Source organism: Triticum dicoccoides, chromosome 4B (genome assembly GCF_002162155.2).
Source record: "Triticum dicoccoides isolate Atlit2015 ecotype Zavitan chromosome 4B, WEW_v2.0, whole genome shotgun sequence".
NCBI classification, from domain to species: domain Eukaryota; kingdom Viridiplantae; phylum Streptophyta; class Magnoliopsida; order Poales; family Poaceae; genus Triticum; species Triticum dicoccoides.
Genome location: NC_041387.1, coordinates 162482282 through 162491584, shown reverse-complemented (window position 1 = coordinate 162491584; position 9303 = coordinate 162482282).

Sequence of the window (9303 nt, the reverse complement as noted above, 5' to 3'; positions counted from 1 at the left end):
CTAGGGTTTCGGGGACACATCCATGTTTGGTGCCGGCCGTTAGATCTAGGGGATCCGACGGTGATTTACCCATGATCCGCGTGAGAGGCCCCTGGACCAATCAGAATGCAGTATACAGGTATGATATTTTGACCATTTAAATTGGTCATAATCGACTAAAATTATGTGCTAAATCGTGTTAGCTATTTTATTATGACCTGAAAATTTAAAAAAAACGTTTTATTGCGTCAGCAAATTTGACTATTGTTTTCAGGAATAATCATAAATTGAAATAAGATAAATATTTTTTAAAGAGTTATGAGAAATGAGTTCTTTTAAATTATTTTTTCATTTTTTGAGTGTTCGAAATGAGCTTTTTTGTGAAGGACCTACCAAATATTTATTGCAAAATTGTACCAACTCAATTTTCTAAAATACTAGGACATATTTAATGCACAATTGACCAAATGGTTGGGTGTGAGAAGCTTTGATCCACCTCTGGTGAAAAAGACAAATTTCCATCGATTCAGCACGAAGCGGGTCAAATTTGAACTGTAGCTGCCTTCTAGTTTGCTCTTTATTTTTTCCAAAAATCATTTCTAGATACATAAGTACCTATTTAATCAGAGAAAACCAATAAAATTCCAAGATTCAACCACTAGCTAGGAACGGTCATTCCTGCCGTTTTGACCGCATTTTGAAAACGGGCATAAAAAATTCAAAAAAACTCAAAAAATTGGGAAACCTTCGCATTGTGTCATTATATGTGGCCAAGTTCTGAGAAAAAATAACAAACTTGTAATACGGCAATTATTTTAAAAAAGTGTTCTCGGAAACGAGTTATCACGTGTGGAGATCAATGGCTTTCAAGCCAAATGATCAATATTATGGCCACATTCATGGCATAGTTTGTTTAAATGATCTCATATTGTACACAAGGGTGCATATTGGAATGGCAAACAATGTTCCCTAATGAAGTTTTTATTTTCTTTGTACGAAAAAACCATTTTTCATTTTTCGAGTGCCCAAAAGGTGGTTTTTTTGTGAAGGACCTCCCAAATAATTGTTGCAAAATTGGACCAAATCATTTTTATAAAATACTAGGCCATATTTAATGCAAAATTGACCAAATGGTTGGGTGCAAAAAGTTTTGATCCACCTCTAGTGAAAAAGACAAATTTCCGCCGATTCAGTTGGAAGCGGGTCAAATTTGAACTGCAGCTGCCTCATAGTTTCCTATTTATTTTTTCCAAAAATCATTTCTAGGTACATAAGTATCTATTTAATCAGAGAAACACCAATAAAATTCCAAGATTCAACCACTAGCTAGGAACGGTCAAGCCCGCCGTTTTGACCGCATTTTGAAACAGGCATAAAAAATTCAAAAAAAATCAAAAAATTGGAAAACCTTTGCATTGTGTCATTATATGTGACCAAGTTCCCAGGAAAAATAACAAACTTATAGTACGGTAATTATTTTAAAAAAGTGTTCTCAGAAATGAGCTATCATCTTTGAAGATTCATGGCTTTCAAGCCAAATGATCAATCTTGTGGCCACATTCGTGGCATAGTTTGTTCAAATGATCTCATATTGTGCACAAGGGTGCATATTGGAATGGCAAACAATGTGGCCTAAGGAAGTTTTCATTCTTTTTTGGACGAAAAAACCATTTTTCATTTTTCGAGTGCCCAAAAGGAGGTTTTTTTGTGAAGGAACTACCAAATAATTGTTACAAAATTGGACCAAATCATTTTTCTAAAATACTAGGACAGATTTAATGCATAATTGACAAAATGGTTGGGTGCAAAAAGTTTTTATCCACCTCTCATGAAAAAGACAAATTTCCGCCGATTCAGCTGGAAGCGGGTCAAATTTGAACTGCAGCTGCCTCATAGTTTGCTATTTATTTTTTCCAAAAATCAGTTCTAGGTACATAAGTATATATTTAATCAGAGAAACACCAAAAAAATTCAAGATTTGACCACTAGCTAGGAACGGTCAAGCCCGCCGTTTTGACCGCATTTTGAAACGGGCATAAAAAATTCAAAAAAAACCAAAAAATTGGAAAACCTTCACATTGTGTCATTATATGTGGCCAAGTTCCCAAGAAAAATAACAAACTTGTAATACAGTAATTATTTTTAAAAAGTGTTCTCAGAAATGAGCTATCATGCGTGAAGATTCATGGCTTTCAAGCCAAATGATCAATCTTATGGCCACATTCATGGCATAGTTTGTTCAAATGATCTCATATTGTGCAGAAGGGTGCATATTGGAATGGAAAATAATGTTGCCTAAGGAAGTTTTCATTTTCGTTGGACGGAAAAACCATTTTCCATTTTTCGAGTGCCCGAAAGGAGGTTTTTTTGTGAAGGAACTACCAAATAATTGTTGCAAAATTGGACCAAATCATTTTTATAAAATACTAGGGCATATTTAATGCACAATTGACAAAATGGTCTGGTGTAAAATTTTTTGATCCACCTCTCGTGAAAAAGACAAATTTCTGCCGATTCAGTTGGAAGCGGGTCAAATTTGAACTGCAGCTGCCTCATAGTTTGCTATTTATTTTTTCCAAAAATCATTTCTAGTTACATAAGGACCTATTTAATCATAAATACATGGTTTGGTGGCGATACGTCGAGGTTTGGGCGGTGGCCGAGGGCCCCAACTCTAGAGCGCGTAAACTCGCATGCCCGCCGCGTGGTCACCGCATGACCGTGGCGTTGCCATGTGTTCTGGGCAGCCTAGGCATGTCTAGTGGGTTGGTCACTCCCCAGGTTGGTGCTAGGAAGAAAATTACAACATAAGATTCTCACGAGGAGACCAATCGATGCTCAAACATGAATTAGCAGCCAAGTGTTTGATTAGCGGTACGGGAAATGTACATGGCTAATGGGCGTGAGTTTTGGCTGAGGATGATCAGTTACTAAGAAGACCGTCTTCACAAATTTTCAGCTCAAAAGGAGGAGCCTAGGTGGTACTTGCTTTGCAAACCACCACACTGGACATAAATAGTAATGTTGAAGCTCGGCTCAAAATAATGAATGGATTGAGCTGGTATTTGGTGGAGGATGGTTATTTGGGCATAGGAAAGCAATGTAGAAAATGGATACCATTTGGACATGCCAAAGTGGTACTTCCTTCACAAAGTGCTGCTCTGAACAGAATAGGAAAATGAATATTTTGAATTAGTTTTGAACTAGGCAAGGAAGGTTTTTACATATTTGACGAAGATATGACCCAAAGAATTTATGAGATTTTTTTGGGAATTTTGGGAATGACAGAAATATAGGTTGCTTCACAACCTAGGGCAAAAACTGCCACATGGACATGACACATAGGCAAAACTGATGAGGTGGCGCCTAGTCATAGCAACCCACCACAATTTACAAGGCTATGACCATCTATATTGGTCGTTAACAACTAGAAATAAGGCAGCAGACTAGCGCTATTTGCTTTATGACCTTTTCGTGTGAGGAAATTACGACCTTTCTGACCAAAAAGGTCGCAATGGTTTAGGGTTTGGAGCCCCCCGAACAGCTTTTGACCAATTGGTCTGAAATGGTCATAAATTTATGACCAATTCTTCGAGGGTCACTGACAGAAGGTCATAAGTTGACATATTTCTTGTAGTGAACCTCAGGAGGTGTGTGCTTGTGCTTGGGTAAGCTGGCGAGGGTGAGGATTGACTAGATCCGGATCCCCTACTACGGTGGTGGCTAGGATCTATTTATAGTTGCCTTGGTCCTCTCCCCAAAATGAAGGCGGGAAGGGATCCCACAACGGCCAAATTTGAAGGGAGACAACTAGTACATCTTATCCTCACAAAAAGTAGTGTTTGCCTGCAAAGCTTCTGGTCGTGATGCCTTGGTGGGCTCGGTGATGACCTCCGTCTTGCCGTCCTGGCGGTCTTGGTCTTGTAGAATGGAAATAGAAACCTTTGGCTTATTCCTCGGGACTCCACGCCTGTGCCTGCCTCTTTAGTACCAAAAAGGAAACTGTTGTACTTTGCCCGCTGGCGCCCGCCTGGCCTTGGTCGTCATGGCTCGCGTCATCCAAACCTCACGAGGTGAGGGCTTGCATAGAAATCTTTGCTCCTGAGGAGCCAGACCAAGGAGGCCGCTCATTCTAGAGGTATTGATGTCATCCACCTCGCGAGGTTTGGCCCCTCGTGAGGGTCTTGTGTTATTGGTGCTGACGATGGGCCGTACCAGGCTGTCGATGAAGCCACACAGTGGGCCGCAGGCAGACAAGTCTGGGTACCCTGGTTCCCAGAACGCCGACAGTAGCCCCCGGGCCCAAGGCGCGTTCGGACATGGCTTCGAGGCGAAGCCAATGGGCAGGGGTGAAGCGCCGCGGGCCCCAACCACCTATGGCCTTGGTTGACGTGTGGCGCCTGATGGGACGTGGGCGTCTCCGCTTCCCCACGCGGCCTCGGCAACCATCCCGGGCTGGAAAAAAGGCTGGCACTTGCCGCTGAACCTTTACTACTTCCTTCGCCTTGATCTAGATTCCCTTCTCTCCCTTCTCAGAGCTCCTCCAGATCTGCCGACCTCTCCCCAAACATGGCGACTGAGAAAGCGAAGCCAGCAGCTCCTGCCGCGCGCTCGACCTCCTTGCTCGATCCAGCCCTCAGCGCATCCACTGTCACCAAGGGGAAGCACCTTGCCGCCGTGCTCCCACTGACGGCGAGCGACGCTAATGAGGGATGGGAGACGGTGCTCCGACTGCGTCGACCCAGAATCTTTGGGGGAAACCTTCTACCCCTTCTTCCTACACTGTGTTTTTGCTGGACTCGTTCCCTCCTTCTCCAATCTCTTCTACGCCATCCTCAACCATTACCAGATCCACGCCCTTCATCTTTGCACCAACTCTATCCTCCTCTTATAAATCTTTGCCTTCTATTGCGAGGCGTTTGTGGGGTTAGTGCCCTCCGTCGCGCTGTTCCGCCACTTCTTCTACCTCCGGATAGGCAGCGCCCAGTGCTCCGGGTGTGCCTGCTTTATCGCTGCCAACGGAAGCAACACAATCTCGAGGGCCGGGAAGAAGGCGGAGGACTTCCAACACAAGTGGAACTTCATGGAGGCCAAGCGCTCTCATGCTCGGTTGGAGTTGTCGATCGCGTTGCCGATGAAGCTGGACCGGTGGGCCCACGAGAAGCTCACCGATCCCCGGGCGGAGCCTCTCCTGGAGAAGATGACGGCCGAGCTGAAGGCGGAGGAGCTGACAGGAGCCATGCTCATTAGGGAGTTCCTGACACAGCGCCTGGCTCCGCTCCAGGCGCACTCGCGTCCTTTGTGGAGCTTCAAAGGCGCGAAAGACGATCTCCGCCTGCGCCTAGACGACCTGTCCGATGAGGAACTTAGCAAGGCCGTGCGCACCTTGCTCAAGAAGGACCCGTGCGGCCTCCCAGAAGCCTATATCCTGTTGTACCACCGCGACAATGGAGAGAAGGTAGCCGCCGACATGCCTGTCTTCAACGAGCGAGGGCTCATGCCGCTGAAGCCTTGCCAGCCCCCGAGCTCCCCGATGCCGGTGTCCTCCGGCGAGCCCTCTGGGGAGGAGGGGACCGAGGACTCAGAGGCAACCTTGTAGGATGTGGGGGAGACCTCTCCCCCGCGGTAGAGCAAGCTCCTCCGCGCCTTCTCCGATCGAACTGACGCCGGTGAGCGCCTAGTCGAGGGGTCATCGTGCTCCAACGGGGTTGCCACGAGGTCCGGGGGCACCCCTCTGGAGAGGCTAAATCAAGGAACCCCAAAGAAGGGAAGGACGACATCGCTTCCCCGGGGGCGGCGCCTCCACCTTGTCGCCGGCCGCCACCATCACAGAACCGGCCGCCGCTCGCTCGTTTGCTCTTGAGGGTGCGGCGGAGCTTGTGCCCAAGAAGCTCGGGGGCACCGTGCTCCTGGGTATGAAGAGGTCGTACATCGCTGAGGACGAGTAAGTGTTACCTTGTTTCTGCTTCTTGTCTTTGATGCCATGCTCATGACACCCTTCTCCTGGTGGCCATGCTGCAGCCAGTGCTGAAGAGGAAGAAGGACGAGGCCAGGGTCTCCGAGGCCAAGTGGTCTGCCGAGGCAACGGCGACCCTAGTGCAGGAAGAAGAGGTCGCCTCGCGATCACCCATGAGGGAGCTGGCCTCTCGCGACTCGGGAGCCCAGCCTTAGGAGAAGTCCACCTCCGTGGCTGAGCTACCTCCGGAGGCGCCCGTCTCCGGTGCACCCGTCGGGGGTCCAAGGGCTCCGGAGCCCCCTGCCGCCCTTGGTGCTGTTGCTTTGCCATCCCAGGCGCAGGTGCCACATACTCTCCAATCCATCACGCTGGCGGGCCATGGCTCCTCCGCTATGCCCAGCGCTCTAGAGGACGCCTTCGCGGCACTGGACCGGCTCTAGGCTGACCTTCAGGGCGCGACCAGCGCATGGTGACGGGGCCTCTGGGCTGGTCTTGGGGTGGCTCGAAGCCGACTCGACCGTCAGGGAGGCCTGGGGCCAAGCCGAGGCTGCCGCCGAGGAGGGCAGGAAGGTGGTCGGCGTGGCCGCTGCAACCCGTGATGCAGCGTTGTCCGACGCAGCGGCTACTGAGAAACGTTGCCACATGGCGGAGACCGAGCTGAAGGCCCTCCGCGACGAGCAGGTCATACGCACCCGTTAGCTTGAGGTGCGCGAGGAGGACCTGAAGGCCCAGGAGGCCGCGCTTGTGAACCATGATGCTGAGCTGGAGCAGGCAACCCAGGAATAGGCTGCGGAGCGGAGCCAGTTGGAGAAGCTGAAGGAAGAGGTGGAGGTGACCCAGGCATCCCATGCCAAGCTCGTCTCCAAGGACAAGGCTTGGCTGGAGGCCAAGGAGAAGCTCCTTTCCGCGACAAAGAAGGCGGACGCCGTGGAGCGTGATGCCTTCGTCTCCCTTGATCTATGGTCCTGCTAGGCCCTAAAGGACATTTTCAGGGACGGGTACGAGAAGACACTGGTCGCTCCGGAGGCAGGCCCTACCAGGATGCTTCCCAATCTTGCCGCGACGCTCGAGGGTAGCGTTGTCAGAGTGGGCCCTGTCGGTGTCAAAACCGGCGGATCTCGGGTAGGGGGTCCTGATCTGTGCATCTTAGGCTGATGGTAACACAAAGCAAGGGACACAATGTTTACCCAGGTTCGGGCCCTCTCGATGGAGGTAAAACCATACTTCCTGCTTGATTAATATTGATGATATGAGTAGTACAAGAGTAGATCTACCACGAGATCGTAGAGGCTAAACCCTAGAAGCTAACCTATGATGATTATGATTGTAGTTGTGATCGGCCTTCTAAGGACCAACCTCTCCGGTTTATATAGACACCGGAGAGGGCTAGGGTTTACACGGAGTCGGTTACAAGGAAGGAAATACAATATCTGGATTGCCAAGCTTGTCTTCCACGCAAAGGAGAGTCCCATCCGGACACGGGACAGAGTCTTGAGTCTTGCATCTTCACGCTCCAATAGTTCGGATGATGTATATAGTCCGGCTGTCCAGATACCCCCTAATCCAGGACTCCCTCAGTAGCCCCTGAACCAGGATTCAATGACGATGAGTCCGGTGTGCAGTCTTGTCTTCGGCATTGCAAGGTGGGTTCCATCTCCGAATACTCCAAAGTACCTGTTACGACGAATAGTGTCCGACTTCCAATCAATGTTGTACTCCTTGGCTTCAGTGCCTCAATAATGACCATCTCCACGTGTCGAGCGAATGCGAGGAGCCGAGGCATTTTTGCATTTGCCACAACCCCAATCCTTCGGGCTGACCGTCTATTTGAAGAGATGGGGATTCTCACATCCAACCTCACTCTCCCCCCTCGAGCAAGCATCCAACAGAGTGCTCCAGAAAAACCATTCCAACATGGCTGTTCGTCGCAGCTCTTCTGCTCGCTCTCCTCGCTCCAAGCCGGGGTACTGGGAAGAGTGTTCAGTTCCTCATAGCCGTTTGATAGAGTTACAAACCCAAGGGTTTCTCCCACCGGCATTCATGGTCCCCATCCGAACCGGAATAGCCACCTATAACGGCGGCAAACAGGCGGAGGGATCTCCTAATACATCTCCAGAGGAGCGAATATGCCTCATCCCGCATCTGCTAAGGGGCGTCGGGTTTCCCATCCACCCTTCGCGGGCTCCTAGAGTTCTACGGCCTCCAGTTGCACAACTTTACCCCTGCCTCTGTACTTTATATAGCAGGGTACGTTGTCCTTTGTGAGCTATTTCTAGGGTGTGAGGCTCACTTCGGGCTAAGGAAGAAGTTGTTCTGCATCATCCCCGCAGCCAGAGAGTATCCCTATGTCAAGTGGGTGGGGCCGAAGTATGGCGCATTGCCGAGACCGGATACCTATTCGGAGTGGTTTTACATTGATGATGTTGCCCTTCCGGATCCAGTCCGGACAGGTCTCCCCAAGTTCAGTAATGCCCCTCCGAGGGCACGTCTAAGCTGGTGCCCCCGGGGCCCCCAAGAGGAGGATACCGGGTGAGGGAGTCCTGGACTAGGGGGTGTCCAGATAGCCGAACTATCATCATCAGCCGGACTCCAAGACTATGAAGATAGAAGATTGAAGACTTCGTCCCGTGTCCGGATGGGACTTTCCTTGGCGTGGAAGGCAAGCTTGGCGATACGGATATGTAGATCTCCTACCTTTGTAACGGACTCTGTGTAACCCTAGCCCTCTCCGGTGTCTATATAAACCGGATGGCCTTAGTCCATAGGACGAACAACAATCATACCATAGGCTAGCTTCTAGGGTTTAGCCTCCTTGATCTCGTGGTAGATCTACTCTTGTAACCCACATCATCAATATTAATCAAGCAGGACGTAGGGTTTTACCTCCATCAAGAGGGCCCGAACCTGGGTAAAAACATCGTGTCCCTCGTCTCCTGTTACCATCCGCCTAGACGCACAGTTCGGGACCCCCTACCCGAGATCCGCCGGTTTTGACACCGACATTGGTGCTTTCATTGAGAGTTCCTCTGTGTCGTCCGCCCCCGGCCGTCAGGTCAGATTTGGAAGTGTGAATTTCACGGCTGACATCCACGGGGACTTGATCTTCGACGGATTCGAGCCACAGCCGAGCGTGCCGCACTGTCACGTCGGGCATGATTTAGCTCTGCCGCCGGACAGTACCCTGGAGGCTGCACTCGAGCCCGCTCCGATCCTCAATTCGGAGCCGGCCGCGCAGATCGAGGATGGATGCCTAGACACCGCCTCGGGGGCTGCAACCTCTACGGCGATAGAGCCGAACACTGACTTTGTCCCTCATAAAGCTCGTGACTCCAAGGTGCCGGACTCCTCGCCGGACTCCGAACCTCCCG